We start from the raw sequence: 21,487 nt of genomic DNA, 5'->3' as shown, positions 1-21,487 counted from the left end.
AGTTATAATACTCCTGGATATTTTTAGCTTGGGAGTTTCTTTGAAGAGGTAATTTATGGATTCTTTCTTTTTGTTTTTCCACTTTGCCCTCTGGTTCTAAAAGATCTGGGCAGATTTTTTAGAGGACTTTGTAAAATCAATATGGCACCCAAAGTTTAGTTTTGTTATGATTTTCAGTTAAATTATCTTTTCCCGACATGTTTTGCAGTGCAGTTGTCTTCAATAGTAGAAGAAAAAAAAACTTCTATTTTTCCCCAATCTTGTGACTTTGTTCTAATATTTCTTGTTGTGTCTTGTCATTGAATTCAGATTGATCCATTCTCTTTTTTAGGGAGTTCATTACTTGGATAATTTTCCTACCTTCTGTTCTAAGGTATTCCTTCTCTAATTCCCTACCAGCAGCTCTTATTTCAATTCTAATTTTGTTTTTAAAAATATCTAGTTTCATTTCTTCTAGCAACTCTAGTAGCCCTTTTTGGCAAAATCCTTTTTTTCCTCTGAGACTTTTTTACTTGTTGTGGAGTTAGTCCCATCTTCTGCATTTATGTCTTGGATTTCTTTTAATTCAAACTATTTCTTAATTGTGTTTAAGAATTTTTTTGGTTCACTTGTTTCTAGCCCCAGTTCTTGAGCTGGACTTTGTGCCAGTCCCAGGCTCCATCCCTCTCTAGTGCTCTTGCTCAGGTTCAATAGGATCTATTTGGTCCCATCTTCCCCGTAGTCTGGATGCTACTGCTTGAGTTATTCTGAATAGATTAGCTGGTACTAGGCCCCTCTTCCACCTCCATTCCCAGCTTCTGTCTCAGCCTCTTAGTGCTTTAGTACAGGTGCTACCCTCAAACCATCTCTCTCCTTCTCCCTATAAAATTTGGTAGTTGGTTGTGATCTCTTCTGAAAAGTATATTATATTTTGAGATCCCATTGATCTCAGGCCTCCTCCAAGGCCCCTGGCATGGATATCCAGAACTGAATTGGCTGTATCTCTTGCTGTGGATCCCAGTGCTCTGAAGAATGAAAAGTCAGGTGCTACTTCCCTATGGTTATCTATGGGAACTGGATCCATTCTTCACTTATGTTCTAAAAGGCCAGACTGGGATTTGGTTTCAGGCTCTGATTCCCAGAGCTTAAGCTAGCTTAGGACTCTCCTGCTGGCTTCAGACCCATTTGCTATGTGCGAAAGCTGACCTCATGTACAACATTTCACTTAATCATATATAGAAGTCCTCAATATTCTTTCTTTTAGAACCAATGTGAGAGGGTAAAGAACAATGAAATGATAGGCTAGAATTTTTTTACAAGTTAACATATGCTGCATATGGACACAATATGGCTATAATGTACATAATTTGTAAAGATGTATTTTCATTCTCTTTTCTCCAAAATCCTGTTTATAGCTCAGTCAGTCAACCTGGGACAGACATATAGCACCTAGTATCCAGTTAGATAAAAATAAATGTGGCAGGGGTTGGATTGGAACACTTCCTATGGAGCTAGGTGTACCCATACAATATTCCACTACACAAGAGAAATCAAATGATATTACTACCCTTATTTCAATACCTTCATGGATCTATGATTTCATTGACATAGGTACTCCCAAAGATCATAACTCATCCCCAGTTTCTCATCCTGTGCAGTTCTTGTCTATTATTCCCATAGCTCTTCTACATGAGGTTCATCCATGTACCTCTACATTTCTTATTATATTATTTTGGCACAAATGAAGTGCATGGCCTGTTCATCTGCTGCCAAAGTGACTTTTCTTAAGGGCAGATTTGACCACGTTACTCTCACTCTCAAAACACTTTTTGTGCCTCCTTTACCAAGATGTTGACTTTTTCTCATATGTTTCTTGCATCACTGTCATTTCTTCTCTACCAATTTTTTCTCTCTCTCTTATTTGATGTTTAAACTCCTTTTTGAGCTCTTCCAGGAATTGGGAGGGGAAGGGACTAAGACCAATTTACCATTTTTCTTTGAGTCTCTGAATATAGCAGGTTTTGCTTTATTGTCTTCTTCAGAGTTTGTATTTTGATTCCCAGTCACCATAGTTACTTTCTATGGTCAGGATTTTTTTTGTTGTTGTTGCTCATCTTTCTAGCCTATGTCTTGGCTTTTAACTTTATATTAAAATTGGGCTCTGCTCCCAGGGTAGAGGCAGCATTGTCCCAAGCTTTAGGTTTTTTTGTGAAATTGTTTTCAGAGCTAGTTCTGGGGGGGTGGGGGTCTGTAAGTTTTCAGTTCTTCCAAGATGGTATGACCTAAGGAGAGGTGTGTTTACTCTCTCCAGGCCTCTGCTGTGGTCTGTGAGTGACCACAGGCACTCTTTTCCACCAGGGTCCCAGCAGCCACAAATTCTGGTATGTGCCAGTACTCCTCGTTGCCCTGGGACTGTCACACAAAACTGTGACCCATATCCACATGTGGTCAATGAAACAGAATCCTGCACCCAGTGCAGCAACGGGACTCCTTTAATTTCATTCTGACTAGTTATCTGACCCCTTTTCAATCTGAGGGTTCTGGAAGCCACCATTGCTGAGTCGGTCACCCCCTAGGCCTGCTGGGGTTTACTGGGGCACAGCCTGTACTGGTACAGCCCATGTGGGGGTGCACTCTACTCTCACCCAGATTCAACAGGCCTTTCCTGCAGACCTCCTAAGTTGTCTTGGGCTTGTATCACCCTGTCCTTTTGTGGGTTCAGCAGCTCCAGAATTTGTTCTGAGGTGTTATTTAAAATGGTTTGGAGGGGCACTTGAAAGAACTCAGGGCAGTCTCTACCTTTTCTCTGCCATCTTGGCTTCATCCTCAAGCACCACTCTTTTTTTGTGTGTGTGAGGCAGTTGTGGTTAAGTGACTTGCTCAGTGTCACACAGCTGGTAAGTGTCAAGTGTTTGAGGTCAAGTTTGAACTCAGGCCCTCCTGACTCCACACCACTCCTTTTAAGATACATCTTGAGCACCAGCTTCTGCATGAGTTCCTTCCTGACTTCACCCCACCCAACTGTTAATTCACTCTGCCCAAAATAACCTTATATTTAACTTTGAGTATGTGTGTGCATATGCGTATGTATATGTGGACATGTGTATGTTTATTAACTTTATATTTATGTTTTTATTAACATTATATCTGTGCTATGTATATATTTTATGTGTACTTAACTATGTCCACCATTAACATATAATCTCATTGTGAAAAGGGATTGTTTCATTTTTACTGGTATCCCCAGCACCTAAAATAGTGCCTGGTACTTGGGCAGCACCTAGTAAATACTTACTGATTAAACTATTAATCAGCACAATGTCACTGGCAAAAAGGAGCATCTGGAGGATTTCATCACCTATGGGGACTTTCTCTGCATTTTGGTCTCTATGCTGCACATTCTCAATGACTGTGGTGAATGTCTTTGACAAGTATACATCATCCATCCTCTTTTATGTCTCTTTTATTATTAATAATCAGAGGGTCATTAAAGGTATCTCTATTATTACAAATATTATGGAATCTTATATGATCTTAATATACAATATGCATTAGAAACACTTTGTTAAAGGAAAGCCCACTCTATCAAAATTTTTTTTGTAGTTAATATGCTCCATGTTGGAGTCTTTGTACCATTCAGTCATTGTGTGATAGTAAAGAGGTGATTTGTTGTAGAATGTTTTTTGGATAAGCCTACATGTTCTTTTATTATATTTTCATCAGTGATACCCTATATATGTATAAATTATTTTCATAAAAATGTTTTAAGATGAAAAAATAAGCATATTTTGATAGATAATTTCTTCTTGATTGCCTGTTTTAGTAGTGATTATTTTTCTTCCCAAACATTTGGTAACTTCACCTCTTTCTGTTATCTTGAGATTTACTCTCTCTGAACTCTCAAAACTGTATCTTCTCTAGCATTGATCTCTGTGTTCACAAAAGCCCTAAAAATCCAATTAAGTTAAGGAGCAGTGAGGTGGCGTAGTGGATAGAGCACTGGCCCTGGAGTCAGGAGGACCTGAGTTCAAATGCATTCTCAGACCAGACACTTGACACTTACTATCTGTGTGACCCTGGGCAAGTCAATTAACCCCAATTGCCTTGCAAAGAAAAAAAATCCAGTAAGTTAATAGTATTGAACATCTAAATTAGTTATTCCTACTTTTCAGAGATGAAACAGTTTGTTATTATCGATTTTATTCTGGTTCACCCTGGAAATGCTAAATTTATACTCAAATTGGTAAAAATTACTCAGGATAAGAAGGCAAGGATGGGTTGAAATCTGTATCAATGGAGAGAATGCTCGTATCAATGAGGTCACAGATACTTTGAAGCTCTAAAATAAGTTATGACATAATTGGAATAACTGAATTGATTCTTTCCATCAAAGAAACTGCAATGTTGCATTTCTAATTTGAAATATACAACACAGAACACAGATTGTTATCAGAGTTGGAACTACCATAGGTTAGATGGGACTCTCCCTCAGATGTTGAAAACCTGGGGCTGTGATTCCTCCTCACTCTCCATCGTCACCTAGTACTTGTTTAATCCAGAGATTCCTTGTTGGTCCCTGGATGGCCATATCCCAAGGACCCATAACTGCCTTTCTCTAAGACCATTTTCCCATCTAGGACCCATGCCCCATATCACCAATGGCCATACCAGCCACTGTTACTCCTATTCCCTTTCTCCATAACAGTAAACTCAACCCTAGCCCTGCCCAGGCTCTATCCTCCTCTACTCTCATTTTTTCTTTCTTTTTTTTTTTTGTAATTTTTTTAATTTTAAAATTAAATATAAAATAAGAAAAGAAAAAAGAAATATACTTAAATATTAAGAATTAAATACAAAATAGGAAAAGAAAAAAATTGCCATGTGTACATAAGAGAGATATGTCAACATGTGAATATAAGTGAGATTCAAAATATAAAGCAATAAATTTCCATTTCAAGAAAGGCTACATAAGAAATACTACACGTTGTGTTCAGAGCTGTCCTTTTATTTACTTTCTTGAATGTTTTATTTTGTTATCCACTGTGCACTTTTTACTTTGTTCTTTTTCTCTCTTTCCTCTCCACCTCCCTCACAAAGGCTACAATTAAGCACATATAGTGTGTGTATATATGTATATATGTATGTATACACACACATTCACATATATACATATATACACACATATATAGACATACATACGTATACATCTATAATATGTACATATATACACATATACATTCATATGCATCTGTGTGAGACCATAGCATACTTGTTTGTGCTCTGTTTCTCTGAAGGTGGTAACATCTTCCTTTACCCTCATTTTCTGATGTGTCTTCTGGAACCCTTTCCTATTTTAGTAAATGAGAAATATCTCTGGATTTAGGATCAGAAAAAGTGAGTTTGAATCCCAGCTCTTCACTACGCAGTTTCCTTAGCTATAAAATGAAGTGGTTTGACCAGAAACTTCTAAGAATCCTTCTGACTCTAAAGCTGTGATCTAAGATCTCTTCTTCTCAGGGTCAAAAGATAATGCTGGCATATACCTTGCTCCCCACTCCTACCTTTTAAGACTCTCCCTCTGTCTCCATCACTCAGAAACCACCTTAACTCCTTCACAATTCACTGCTACCTGTCCAGATCTTTGTTGCTACAAACTATGGACATCTAGGTTATTTCCCCTCCTCTCCATTAAGTTCAATGCTAGGTAAAAGTGTTTCCCACACACAAACTCTTGCCCTTTCAAAGACTTTGACTTCTCAATTCTTAACCTCCTCAACTCCCAAGACCTCTGACTGCATTCTATTCCAACAACACACAGAAGTGTGCATACCTCAGAACTTCCCTCCTTCCCTGATCAACTGTAATCAAAACCCACCATCATCAGCTCATTAATATTTGTTGAATATCACAGGAACACAAGGTTTTGAGTTGGAAGAGAATTTGAGATTCTTTGGTACAATCTCTTTGTTTCATAGATAAAGAAACAGCAGAGTGAAGTGACTAATTGTTCTAATGACTAATTGAATCAGTGACTAATTGAAGCTTCAACTTCAATATACTATTATCCAAGTGATGTAAAAAGACTTATCTCTTAGTTTCTGGTGGTGCTCAGGCTCCACATAAGGAATTTAAACAAGAACATCATTTATTTGCAATTTTATCATCATTGCTTTTATTTTTAAAATTTAGATATTTTGCAAATTAAACATTACTAATGTTATTTGTCTTTCACTAACATCCTACTTAGATGCTTCACCATGGCAGTGATCATTAGTTCTCCAAAGTTATGTCAGTTTAGCAATTCCCCGGCAGGTCCTACATAAACAGAAAATTTCAAGTACAGTCCCAGTGATGACTGTGTGACTACCCTTTGTGAACAAAGCCACCTAAGTTCATAGAAGCTCAAATTACCAAAAAAGATAGTCTATGGTTTGGGGGCTTTTTTTTTGGCAGGAGGTGGGAAGGTATGACTTAAGAAGACCACTTCTACTAAGGCATGGGAGGGTGGGGTTTCCATCTTTTCAGGGGAAGGAAGTACCCTACACATTAAGTAGCATCTTTTGAAGAACTGAAATTAATGTTTTGTGTATTTAAGGGATATTTTTTTCCACAGACAGGAATCATTTTTAGCTTAGGAAAAATATTTATTTGAAGACAGGATTTTATTTTTTATACAATTCTGAGTTTCTCTTAATGGTGATCTAAAAAATATCCTTGTCATGTATATTTTTGTGTCTAAAACTTTGTGGGAAAAGATTATAGCACCCTCACCACAGTAATTTATGATTTGTGTGACTTTAGTCAGATATTTGGCTGAAGTTTACCTTCCTACTTTCTATGAAAGAAGGGTTTGTTAAGAAAATTAATAGTGTAAAGAGATGTCATGAGAAATGTTACAAACTATGTACTTAATAGAAAAACTATAAATACTTAGAAGCATCTGTTTTCAAACCATTCATTCACTAATAGGCTGATTATACATTCTTAAAAAAAATACAGATTACAGCAGATTCCTTCATGACCTGTCCTTATGAAACATTCTATCAGACAACTTCAAGTTACTGAATATGAAAACAAAACAGCATCTCTAAAAAACAATCCATAATCCAGATTTTCCACTAATTCAGACTTGCCTTCTCCTAATTAATCAAAATGAGTCATTTTCTAGTGATATGCTTGACATAATGCATCCTGATTTACAAACAAAATTAGTAAGAGACATTATAAAAGCCAAGACCAAAACTAAAATTAGTCATGGATTAGTCTGAAGCATCTGAGCACAAAGAGTCCTATTTTGTTTTCAGTCTTGTTGCTTTTAAACAAATTTATATGAATATAAAGCTACAAGTCTCAGTGTTCTCATTTCTTTACATGTACTAACCATTCTGTGTGACGCCTGTCTAATTTAGAAAGGAGGCAAAGTTCATCATAGACAGCTTCAAACTGAAAACTAGGCAGTATGGGTGTACACTAAATAGACACATCTTTGTAGTTACTGCCTTCTCGTCTTTCTTCCTTTAATCCTCTTCAGGGCACTGCTGTCAAAGCCAATATTCCTTCCTCATTTTTCATCTTGGTGTCACATACACTGCAGAAAAATCTACCTCTGTCATATACTACCTAAAAGCTGACTCTCTTCTTTTTCCCTGTAACTAGCTTAAACTTGTTTTTAGAGTTATACCCTATTTAACTTCGTATTTTGAATACATTTTGCATTCTCCCCTCAAAAAAGGAAAACCTCATATCAAATACTATCACAATTCAATTCAGTGACCACTGATAATAAATTAATGTATGTAGGAGTCGGATAGAGACAGGGATAGAGATGGAAATGGGGAAAGCAACAGAGATAAAGATGGAAATGGAAATAGGGATGGAGAAAGGGATAGGGGTGGGGATGGAAAAGGGGTTGGGGATGGGAAAAGGAACAGAGATAGAGATAAGTAAAGGGACAGGGACAGGGAAAAAGAAGAGAGAGGGGAAGAGGGAGAGAGAGGGAGGGGGGAAAGGGAGAGAGGGAGAGAGAGAGAGAGAGAGAGAGAGAGAGAGAGAGAGAGAGAGAGAGAGAGAGAGAGAGAGAGAAAAGGAAAGACAAAGAAAGAGGGATAGGGATAGGAATAGGGATAGGGATACAGATGGGGATGGGGATAGGAACTGGACCTGTAATTTAACTGATAAAGATAATTCCCTACCAATTCTGGTTGGCATCTTCTCTGTAATTTAAATTTTAGAGAGTTGCCTAAAACACTGAGATTCTAAATGACTTGTACATAATCAGTATGTGTTTGAGGCAGAACTCAAACCTGAGTCCTGACTCCAAGGCCAGCTGTCTAGCCACTACTCTAAGATAATTCACGTAATACGTTAGGGTATGACCTAATGTTCAAGGATTAAGAGAAATGATCAAATTGAGATAAGAAGTCCCTACCTTCATGAAGCTTATTGTTATTGATAACAAAAACATCAATTATTAAAATGTGGCATTTTTTTAGCAGAAGGGAAGAACCTAGACATGGTGTGATATTAATGTGAGTGTATTCACAGTATAGAAACTCTGTCCATAGATGTTCAGCAACTTGCATATAATTTATAGTCTTAGAGAGTTGCTTAGAACAACATACAACACACAACAACACAACACAGGATAAATGCATTAGCCTACAGGTGAGGAACCTGCGGCCTCGAGGTCACATGTGGTCCTCTAGGTCCTCAAGTGCGGCCTTTTGACTGAATCCAAACTTCACAGCACAAATCCCCTTAATAAAAGGATTTGTTCTGCAAAACTTGGACTCAGTCAAAAGACCCCACCTAAGGACCTAGAAGGCCACATGTGGCCTCAACGCCACAGGCTCCCCACCCCTGGATTAGACAGACAAAATAAGATGTTATGTGACATACATGAAAGAATGCCATTAGTAACAGGGAAATCAAAGAATGTTTCATGAAATATATTATGTATGTATATGTTAGTATAATACATATGTATATATCAATACATAGATAGATAGCTCTCAGTTTGCCTAATACATCTTAAATATTAAAGTTTGAGACAGGGAACACATTGTTAGTCTATTTATTAGAGAGGATATGAGGCAGAAATATACACAGAATCAACCACACTGCTACTCTCAAATCTGGATATGTAGCACCATAGGTATCACCAAAGTATTCATCAACCAGAAGTTGTCGAACATAGGTCAAAATTTACTGTATAAGCCAAAGGTTATAGTTTCAAGGAATATGATCAACAAGAATCATAAGACTTGAAAAAATCAATTTACAGCATTAAAAAATTGTCCATTGTGGATGAAGCAATGCAGTATGACCAATTATGGATAGGCATTAAGCTTGGTCAGTTATAACAGAGTAGCTGAATACCTTCCAATTAGAGGTTGTGGGGTTTGGGGTTTTTTTGCCTTTTTGGTGAGGGTCATATGGCTAGTAAGTATCATGTGTCTGAGGCCAGATTTGAACCCTGGTCCTCCTGACTCCAAGGCCAGAGCTTATCCACTACACCACCTAGCTTCCCCTTCCAATTAGATTTGAATAGGGGCATACTCAAGTTATCTTATATGCTTGTAGAGAAAAACATATCAGGGCTTCCTATCTGGATCAGATATGGGGTAGAAGCATAGGAAAAAAATTCTAAGAATCCAAGTTGGGAAACAACAAAGCACAAAGACAATTTTGAGAACTGTAAGGGTGTGTCTTCCAGAGTGGAAATATGCTAAGTCATGAAACAAACATTACGTTGAACAAAAGTCTCATAAATACCTGTAGTTTATGTTAGCTAGATCCTCTGGACCACTATAAATGTGATATTTGATCTGGGCCTTAAAAAGTGTGTGAAAATTCAGCAGGGGAATACAGGGAGTACATTCTAGATGTAGATAACAGCAGTTGAAGTACACAGCATGTTCAGGAATCTGAGAATAGGTCAAATTGTATAGAGCATATTGTACATGGAAGGGAATTATATGAGATACGGATGAAATCTTGAATAGTGTCAGATTGCAGAAGGAGTTAATTACTAGGTAGAGAAATCTAGACTTTATTCAATAGGCATATGAGCTTGCATGTATTAGGTGCTTAATAGTTGTTTGACTGAATTGAATTGGCAATAGGAAGCTAATAAAGATTTCTTAACAGAGAACTGCCTGCTGGGATTGATGCATAAGTGTAATTGGTCTGGCAGCAACATAAAGTAGGAATTGGAGAAAGGAGAGAAATGGAAGTAGAAGACTTCCAAATTTCTATATGATAACAAATATTTTGCATCCCCAGGCAATGTCCACTTTTTTCAAGGAATATTTTAAATAAAATTACATAATAGCCAAAGAATTTGGACAGCATTTTTTTTTCTTGGAAAGAGATTCAATCTGTAGTAAACAAGTGGCTCAGGGGACAAAGCCCTGGGCCTCAGGTCCTAAAGACCTTAGTTCTAATCCTGCCTCAGTCACTTACTAGCTGTGTGAAACTGGTCAAGTCATTCAACCTCTATTTGCCTTAATCCACTAGAGAAGGAAATGGCAAACCACTCCAGTATCTTTGCCAAGCAAACCCCATGCACAGCATTGGCAGGCTCTGGTCCATGGGGTCACGAAGAGTCAGACAAGACTGACCAAATGATTGAACAACAACAAATAAACAATATATTCAGACTTCCCTCATAGATTCCCATGAAGATCAAATCAAAGGATGAGCAGAGATGTTGCATTTCATTTGGATCTGCTGCTTGGCTTCCTTTGGCTCTGATTTCTTTCTTCTTCTTCTTCTTCTTTTTTTTTTTTTTGCTAGGCAGTGGGATTAAGTGACTTGCCCAGGGTCACACAGCTAGTGAGTGTTAAGTGTTTAAGGCCAGATATGAACTCAGGTCCTCCTGACTCCGAGGCCGGTGCTTTGTCCACTGCACCACCTAGCTGCCCCTTCTGATTTTTTTCTATGCCTCCAGTGTATGAGCTTTTCTTTGCAGATATAAAGTATTAGTTATGAGGCATACATACACATAAATGTTCTACATGTTGTTCCATTAATAGGGCTGATTACATAAGCATAGGATGCATCTTCTTTTTACAGTTCCCATGCCACTGTAAGTTAACATGTTTGGCATTCAAAGAGAAAACTGCTTGTTTTTCCTTCCATATCCCATGTTTCTCTACTGTTGTAAGAACCCTTAAAATAAGACTGCCATGATTCATTTCATAGTGTCTTATCCTTGATTTCTTTCTTGTTACATATATCAAGTTGTTTGCTTTTTAGAGTTTTGTAATTGGAAGTGCTATCTTGCCTGTGAGGGATTTAAATTAATCGATATCTCTTGCTAAAGAATATACATATGATTACATAAATTTATACACAGCTGTGTTAATAATAAAGCCTTTTTTCCCCCTAGTTAGAATCTTTCAACATATCATCTGAAGCTTATTCTGTCTTTCCCTAAGGAATCTGAGTTAGCATTCCTATATAGAATCTACAAAGAAAAGCTTTAAGTACTTTCTTGAGCCTTCTGAAGAAAACAGCCCAAGGGCACTGTCTTTACACTGGCCTGGAATTTAAGAAGCAGAACTCCCAGGGAAGACCCTAGTTCATATTAATTGCCTACTCTCCAGTATACCTATGTAGTTTTAATTGCTTATTGTTTTCTTTTGCTTTCACCCCTGAAACCAGAAGAGAAAGTCTCTTTTTCCCCCAATTATAACTTCAGAGAAAGGTCTTATCTTGATGACATACCGCCTGGGAACATAGATAATACCCTCTGATCAACCAGTTAACCAACCTCCAGTAAAGGAGGAAATATTCCAATCCTAAATTCTTTTGGCCTTCAAACAATTGCAGTATTCAAGGATCCCAAAGAATATATCTGTAAGTAAAGGTAATCTATACACCAATCTCAATATTGCAGTCCTACAAAAGGAGAGTGGGGGGGGAGGTTGCTTTTCTAATACAAGTCAGAGATGGGACTTTCTCCTAAACAAAAAAAAAGAAAGAAAAAAAGAAAGGAAATCTGGGAAGTCCTCCTGGCATCTGAGAGGGATTGCTGTACTATCCCCCTAATCTGAATGCAAATCTGGAGGAATTGGGCAACCTATTCACATTTTCATTTCATTGTTTAAAAAAAAAATCCTCTCAGAAAATGTCTTGATTAGGAGAAATGGATCAAGTCTCCTCATTTTAAAACTGGTCACACTCACACGGAGAGCCCTCATTCTAGCTGCACAGCCAGGAGTGGTTAATTTATCTAGTGATACTCCTTTGCTCCTATTGTTGTTGACCATGTTCTAGAACTGTTTTTTTTTCTTCCTTATTTAAAAAAACCCAAAAACCAATAACATCGTTAAATGGAAAGACCACTGATTCTGGAATCAGAAGGCCAGTTTTGACACTTTAGTAGTTGCTTGTAACTTTTCATCTGTAAAGTGGGGATAATAATACTTGCACTACTGCCATCATGGGATTGTGGAAAGGAAAGAACTTTATAAATGTCCAAGTGCTATGTTAATAAGGTTTATCTTTCTTCATCTTTCTTTTGATGTCAACAATTTCTGTGGACATTGGTAATTTCCCACTAAAAACAGGCCCCAAAGGGTGGCTAAGATAGAAAAAAGGGTAAAATGCTGCATATCTCTCCGGTTTCACCACCTTTTCAGTTGCTGTTGATGCTTAAATCATTTTGCCAGTCCAACACATCATAATCCTCTCAAGTAGATACAAAGAAGTCTATACTTTTTTTTTTTTAATACAGCAATGTATGGGCACAGGTTTAAACCAGCTTTGGCTCAGAGGGACTGAGTCAATAGATTCTGTACTACAACAAATATTTTCTTGGAAACAGATGGTTGATCAGAAGCACTTCCTAACCTCTCCCTAGCAATGTTAAAAGTAAGAAGGAAAAAATAATTTACAGATGAAACAAAAGCATTGAGGCACACACACAATTTGAGCTCAAAGGGAAGCTAAAGGTGATTTTGGTTTATTTGCTATAGTATGCAAAACCACAAAGCATTTGGGTCATCAGGTACTTTTAAAATAGCTTGAAGTTTGGAAACATAAAACAGGAGCCTGCCATGTTTGTTCAAGAAACAAACAAACTAATTCAGGCACTTAAGTCAAGATTAAGCACTCAGCCTCTTAGGGTTTCAGGACCACAAAGGAAAGTAAGTTGAAATCTCCAGTGAAGAAGACAAATAACCTCTATAATCCTCTCACTAGAATAATTAAATATTTGTCAAGAATTTACTTTATGCTTCCAGACGTGTCCAGGCCTTTTCTTCTTAAAACACACACACACACACACTAACAAAAGAAGTCTTTTTTGGTTTCCAGCATTCAATATGAAATAAGATATGGGTACTTGGGAAGCAGAAAGTTCAGGCTCTAGTCTCCCTAGTGTTATATTCAAGGACTCCAAAGGATCTTTTTTTTTTTAATCTCAATTTCTCCTTTGACTAAAGGGTGGAAAGTAGTGTTTTAATTCCCAGTAGACAGTGTACTCTGAATTCATTATGGGGGCAGGTATTAGAACTAGCATCTGAGGCAGAACTTGTGCAAAGCCAGATACTTTGGGCTCTGCCTTTAGCACCTATTCATTGCTGTGAATTATATCCAAGGCCATGCTGGAGCCCACTTATATCACTGCCTGAAAGCCAAGTGTTAAATTTTTAGCATGAGCATTTATACCTTAGAAACTGGCAAATCATAGCTTGATTTATTTTTTTGTGGACTGTTCAGACTTAATAAAGTGATGGGGAAATGTTAATAATGTAGATTAAACTTAACTTGGGTTTAGCTTTTTGGAGAACCAATTGTTAGACATTTACCAGTATACTCTTGATCTGTCCTACTTTTTATTAGCAGTAAAACTTGAGATTAAACCTTTAGCTGTATCAATAGAAGACAAGACCAGACATATGAACTGACTGGCTGATGGGTAGTGTCTAACTAGAATGTTCATTTGGACTGAACTGGCTTTGCTTAAAACAAATCGGTTTGTTCCAATTTAGTTTTTAAAAAAATCAAACCAGATATTTGGCTGAATTGATCATCTCATAGCATTCACACCACTTAACCTTTCTTTCTTAGTTTCTTCATCTGTAAAATGGGAATGATAATAGCATCTCGGGGTGTCTCAAAAAATCTTAGTGTAGATTTAAGCCACTAAAATTTACAACTGCACTAAGACTTTTGGGACACTCTGTATTAACATAGGCTTGTTGTGAGAATCAAATTAAATAATGTATGGAAAATCTTAAATAAATTTTGGCTATTATTAGTTGAAAGGTACCTTAGTGATCATCTAATTGAGCCTTCTTAATCAGTCAGTCAATCAATAAACATTCAATAAACATGCTATTTGGAGACTCAAAAGAAAGGTTAAAAAAACCCAATCTAATGAGGGAGACAACATACAAATAACTATGTACAAACAAGCTATATACAGGATAAATTGGAGATAATCAACATTGTCAAGGAACTAGAATTAAGAGGGCTCAGAAAGGCCTCCTGGAGATGATGGGATTTTAGCTAGGACTTGAAAGAATTCAGAGAAACCAGGAGGTGGAAAGAAACGAAGCCTAAAAAGGAAAGAAATTATTTGATCAAAGTCTCACGGGTAGGAAGCAGCAAAGCAAATTGGTAAGCCCAGGTCCTCTGATTTCACACCCTAGTCCCAGCACTTCATGCAGAATGCAGCTATGGCAGTCAGAGAAGGGCCTCAGTTAGTATTTTAAAATTTTTTCATTAATTCAGTCATCTACATATTTGACTGATATTTATTTAAACCTACTATGTAGTACAGTGGATACAGCACCAGGACTGGAGTCAGGAGACTCATCTTCCTCAGTTCAATCTGGCCTCAGACACTTACTAGTTGTGTGACCCTGGGCAAGTCACTTAACCCTGTTTGCCTCAGTTTCCTCATCTGTCAAATGAGCTGGAGAAGGAAATGGCAAACCACTCCAGTATCTTTGTCAAGAAAATCTCAAATAGGGCCACGAAGAGTCAGACACAACTGAAAAATGACTGAACAACAAAAATGTAGTAAAAGATACTATCCTAAATACTCTCCAGAAAACATTTGCCCTTCTCTCTGTAATCCATCCTTGTTTTTGATCCCTCTCAGTTGTGTCAATAGAAGCCAAGACCAGAGAAATTAATTGGCTGATGGACAATGTCTGCCTAGACCACTAAAAGCTTCATTTGAACTGAATTGTCTTTGTTTAAAGCTATTTCATATAATACCAAGACAAATGAGTGTGGCTAAATCTAGTTTTTAAAACAATCAAACCAGTTGTTTGGTTTAATTAAAATGGTTATTTTATAAGTTTGAAAAATCATAGAATTGGAAGGTACATTAGAAGTCTCGTAGTCTAGATCAACTTTATTGTATAGAAGAGGAAACTGAGACCCCAAAATTTAAGTAATTTGCCTGGATAGGTAGGACTAGGACATGAGGTCATATGACAACCAATTCAGTAAGGTTTCCAGTTGGCAAGACTTGAAAGAGTAAGATTTAAGGGAATTACCAACAAAGAAGCACAGTACTTTCTTTCTTGAATCCTTATATTTATTGAATACTCCCTATATGCTTCACACTGTTGGGGACTTTTTAAAAAGTATAAGCTATGTCCCTGCCTTCTCCTACAGAAGCATAATTACAGTGTGGGAAGGAAAAGGCAATTATCCTTGCATGGTACAGCCTAGGGAGAACGAGGGATGGAGACATGGACTTCATTCTCCAGTACACCCCACCCTCCAACACACCTCAACATCAGGTTATAGATCTAGAGCTCGAAGGGACTGCGGAGGCCATCTAGTCCAGTTCTTCATTTTACAGAAGAGGAAACTGAGGATGAGGGAAGTAAGTAAATTCTCCAAGATTTACACATAAAGGTTCAGAGACCAGATCTGCATCTAGGTCCTCTGACACCAGAATCAGTATCTTTCCATTATACCAGCCTGGATCAGGGAAATGGAGTGACAACATCATTCTTTGTCTACCTCTGAGGAGTGCAAATAAATCAAGATTGCTTGCAATATCATATATCCAAGCACATGTACTCCCTCCAGCAGCATTTGCAATTTTGGAATAGGAGCAATGGTGGGGGGATCCAGAGTTGGTGACTGGCATAGCAGGAAGGGAGAAATCCAAGAGTGCCACTATAAATCTTTGGATTCCTCCCTTGGAAGAATAACCCAGAGACATTCTTTTGGCATTTGTTCGATAATTTAAGAAACAGAATGCTTTGGGAAGATTCATACCCTTATTACTTGTTAAGTATTCTATAATAGTTAATTTTCTCTTGCTTTTTTGTTTTCAGTCCTAAAACCAGCTGATAAATCTCCCCATCATTTCCTAATAATAATTTCATAGATAAATTTCCATCTGGGCTCAGCACCTAATATCATAAACAAGACCCTGCATATGTTGCTTATTACTTAACCTTGTGTAAATCAGAAAAGATTCTATTTTCATACTTCTATGCCCCTCAACCAATTACTGTCCTCAAGGATTCCCAAAGTGTAGATCTAGAAATCTGGGTAGCAGATCACACTGGGCTCCCCACAAATCACTACCTTCTAAAAAGGAGGGAGCATCTTTAAATTTGGAGAGGCATTTGCCACCATATGAAAGAACAGAAATAAGTAGGAGAAACTAATCTGATCTCTTCATTTTTAAACTCCTTGATCCTAAGGAAACCTCATTCCAGTTGCTACTATGAACATAACTGATTTAGATGAAGGAGAATGCATCACGAAATAGCCGACAATAGGGGTAAGATTGTGAAACCAGAGCAAAAGTGATTATTTGGAAAACAGGAAAGAATCAAGAAACCAGAGATCCTGACAGTTAAGAAAAGAGGGCATAGAAGGAGCCCTTAAGGTCAGAAAAGATAATTTCAGAACTTGGGATCTTGAAATAATTCCAAATTGATTTCAGATCATAAAGTCTAAAGTGAGTGGCAGAGAGTGAACACAGAAGTTAGGAGATGAAATGGTTAAGGAGCTGAGGGACAAAAGTGTTTAAAAAGTGATAGATGTAGACAATGAAGTCTCTAAGGCCAATGGCATGGAGAAGAGACCTGGGTGTGAATCCTAGCTCTGCGAATTGACAACTGTGACCACATGCAAATCACTTAACTTTTCTGAACCTCTGCTTACACCTCTATAAAATGGAGATAATACTGTAATAGTCATATTACTTTCCTTATATGCCTATGAGAAATGCACTTTGTAAACCTTCAAGTGCTATATAAATGCCAATTATTATTATGAAGAGGAAGAGGGGAAGACTGTAAGCCAGAAATAGGATTAGGACTCATTACTTCCAACACAGCCAAAATTCTTTCCTAGGTCACTGTACTTCTCTACCTGTGTTCAATTCAATTCAATAAATATTTATTTAAGTACCAAATGTCTACAAAACACACAATGTACCAGGAGAGATACAAATAATGTATGGATCCTACCTTCATGGAACTTACACTCTAGTAGAGTATTACTTGTATAATATAAAATAACATGTGATAAGTACCTAAAAGATAGACAAGCAAAGTGCTCTATGAGATCCAAGAGGGACAAGGTCATGATTGACTGGGGAAACTGAGGAAAGTTTTCTAGAAGAGACAGCATTTGCGTTTGACTTTAAAGTATGGGTAGGAAATAGACAGGCAGAGAATAGGTTGTGTCACTCCAGGAATAGGAAACATCATGAAGAAAGATGCCAATATGAGAAAGGCTGGATCATATATGGAAGACAAGAAACAGATCAGTTTGGTTGAAGCACAAATTATTTTGAGGGGAATAGCATAAGATAATCTCGGAAAGTTGGTATGATACCCAATTGTGGAGAACTTTGAATGCTAGGCTATGGACCTTGAATTTTACTTGATTATCAACAGTGAACCCTTGAAGAGTTGGGGTTGGAAGAAAAACATGATCCAATCTTTGAAAAAGAAAGAGTACTCTGGTGCTAAATTGGAAAATGGGTTGGAGACAGAAGAAAATGGCAGCAAGCAGATGTAATTGTAATGATTTGCATAAGTAGTAACAAAAGCCTGAACTTGAGTGATGACAGTGAGAACAGAAACATGGGGATAGATTAAAGAAATTTTGTGCTTGTAGAATTAATAAGGCATGGAAAATGTTAGATATGTGAATGTGAGAAATGAGTCCAGTGTTTCACCAAAGTTTGTAATGTGAGGGGGTCGAGGGCAGAAATGATTAGGTTTGTTTTGTACATGTTGAGTTTGAGGGGCTGGTAGAACAAGCAAGTGGAGCTATCTTGTAGGCAACTGGATATGTAAATGTGGACCTACACATGCAAATAGTGATATATTCAATATAGGATCTGCTTTCTGCCAGATCAAATGCTTATCCAAGCTGATACTTATTAGTGCCAAATGAGTCTTTGGTTTACTTTAGTCTTTGGAGAGAGAAACTTAAAACAAAACAAAACAAAACCCTCAGACTGGGCCAGGAAGGAACATGGTAAGTAAAGTGAAAACAAAGCTAGAGGAGCTGGGTTGGAAGCCTGGCTCTGACACTACACCACCAAAAGTGACCTTGGACAAGTCATTTGACATGTCTGAACCTCACTTTCTTCATCTGTAAAATGAAAGTTGGGTTACATGGCCTCCATGATTTTTTCCAGCTCTAAATCTATGCACATATGACCCTATTGTTCTTCTCAGTGTCCAGTACCATAATATGTTTTCAGGAGCTATGTTCCCCTCAACATATAAAATATGTTATGCATAAGGTTACGTCTTACACATAGGTAAGAGAAACTAAAGTTTCTTTATTTGAGTATCTCTGCAAATAGTTATGCAAATCCAAGGAAGAATCTAAAGATCAATTTGGGAGAGGGGTTCTCAAACCAAATGCTACTATTTGTCATTAATTAGCATCAAATTTCCTTTTCCTTTCAATATTTTGTCTTAGACATATTACCTTCCTTGGTTACATAGGCAAAAAAATGCAATTGCATCTTGAGTTTCTTCCATATTCATAGGTATTAATCAATTTGGAAATAATTTCCAAATTTTCTTTTTTGGCACTCTGTACATCCTTTCTGAATTAGGGTAGACATTCTCTAAATTACCTATAAAAGAAACCAGATCTGTTCTATTAGTATTGTTTAAAAGCCGGGGGAGAGAAATGCAATTTTACTGTGTAGTGGTGGTTGAATAGGGAATTCCCTGATCAATTTGATGAGTTCTCCAATCAACCTCCCCTTACAAATGTATATCAGTGTGGATACATCTTTTACAATCATTTTGTTTGTCAGTCTCTGTCCTTGGGGAAGCACCACATAGCTCACATTTTTCTACATGTCCTGAGGCATATATGGAGCATACCAGAGCCTTTGTTGTTCTTCTGACTTGGAACCTCCAGCTCTGCAGATCACAGAATCTCAGAGTTGGACGGGATCTCAGTCACCATCTCATTCAACTCATAACCAAGAAAGAATGCCCACTGCAACATACCCAACAAGTACTCATCTGGTATCTACCTGAGAACCTCCAAGGAGGATCCCATAAGAAGCTCGTTCTAATTTTAGAGAACTCCAAGAAGTTCTTACAGAAATCAAGTTGAAATTTACTTCTTTGCAGCTTCTACTCCTTTGTCCTACTTCTGTCCTCATATGCTAGCTGTCATAGAAACTGTTAACTGGGAGTCACCTTTGTTTATGTTAAGCTTCACAGGGCCTCATGACAGGTAGAACATAAGGTCCACCCATACCAGCCAAAATCTGATCCAAGTGGTTGGGAAAGATTGCTTAATGCTATTTGAACTGTGTGCTGACATGTGTAGACAGGTAAAGATAAATAAACCTTCTTTTTCCTTTGTTCTGTCATTTCCTTGCAGTTGAACTTTCCCCTCTATTGTTACAAACTGAAAATGGGAAAAAGAGAAGTAGATTCAGGTAAAGACATCTTAAGAAGAACATATCTCTGTGATGAAGTGGAAGGGGGACCAGAAGGAAATGAGCATTTTACACGACAGGCACTGTGCTAAGCACTTTACAAGTATTATCTCCTTTGATGAAGTCCTACCAAGGTGATTATTTCATCCTCCCTTCCTAATTTCTCCTCTAACCTGTCTCCTCGGCCTACCGTGATGACTGTTGTCCTCAGTCAGGATTTTCCCTGCCCTTGGTAATTCACTTGTCAAGACCCAGTCTTGAATAAATAAATAAATGTGATTCTTTGCCTTTGAGGGATGGTGTTGATTTATGAGCTTCCATTACCCCCTGGTGGCCACAGTGACAAACTGCAATTTCTTAGTTCTCCCTTTACACACTTCAATTCCAAGACTTCTGTTATAGGTTATATTCCTCTGTCCCTCCCAAGCTGTTAAAAAATTTCACACATTGCACATTACAAAGTGTTTGTTGCATGTGGCAGCTCACTAATTAAGCCCAGTTAATAGCTGCTGGGCTATAGGGGAATAGAATCATGCAACTGACAGAACTCACTGGCCAGAACTCCCCACTCAAGTATCATTCAGACAATCTGTTCTCTCTGTTGTTTCCTTAACTGCAAAACCCGATTTAAAAATGATTAGTCCCAAATGAATTTATTAAAAGGAGACAAAGGAGCTATATCAGAGTATGCTTCCTCTAGACCAATTAAATCACCCTCTCCTCAGCTGTTTTTGTAAGTCACGATATGCCTTTGAAAATGTCACCTACCACAAAACCCTCTGTAAGATTTTCCAAGGAGGTGAGAAAACATTTAAAAGAGAAAAAATAAGAATTGCACTGGTGTACATTTATACCAGCCAGCAGAGCCACACAAAGGAGACAGGACTCACCTCAAACATTTGCCAGGCCTCCTTACAGACCAGTACCTGTATAGCAGAATTGGAGTGCCTAAGAAATTGCTTTTCCCGTTTGCTACCATGAATCTACACAGCTTTAGAATCAAGAGAACCAAAAGTGGCAATCGTAGGGTTATCTTACTTTGGAAGACGTCGACAGTTTGGATTTGTGCGTATTGTCCTCCTTATAATCCATAGCTAGCTACAGTCACATAGATACCTCTGCTGTGTAAAAATCTTTCTTTTTCTAAACTTAACATACACTCAAAAATGAACATTTCCCTATGCACAATAAAGGGGAAAAGGGGATTAAATGTGAAACTGTGAATCTGTATTCTAAATAGCTTGCTTTAAAAAAATATATAAATCCCACCCACTATTTTCTTTTCTTTTTTTTATTATTTGTTTGCTTGTTGTTGTTTTTTTGTAAAGCAATTGGGGTTAAGTGACTTGCCCAGGGTCACACAGCTAGCAAGCATCACGCGTCTGAATCCAGATTTGAACTCAGGTCCTCCTGACTCCAGAGCCAGTGCTCTATCTACCACGCCATCTAGCTGCCCCTCTACCCACTATTTTCAAAGCTGTGCTGCTTGTCCATGCTTCCTTCTGAACTTCCTTTTGTTTTCTTCTGTACATTAAGAACAATAACAAAAATGTTCCAAGGTTATAAAATTTAGATATATATATA

This window comes from Phascolarctos cinereus, unplaced genomic scaffold (assembly GCF_003287225.1).
Source record: "Phascolarctos cinereus isolate Bilbo 61053 unplaced genomic scaffold, phaCin_HiC Scaffold_726;HRSCAF=1367, whole genome shotgun sequence".
NCBI classification, from domain to species: Eukaryota; Metazoa; Chordata; class Mammalia; order Diprotodontia; family Phascolarctidae; genus Phascolarctos; species Phascolarctos cinereus.
This window is presented reverse-complemented; position numbering follows the sequence as displayed.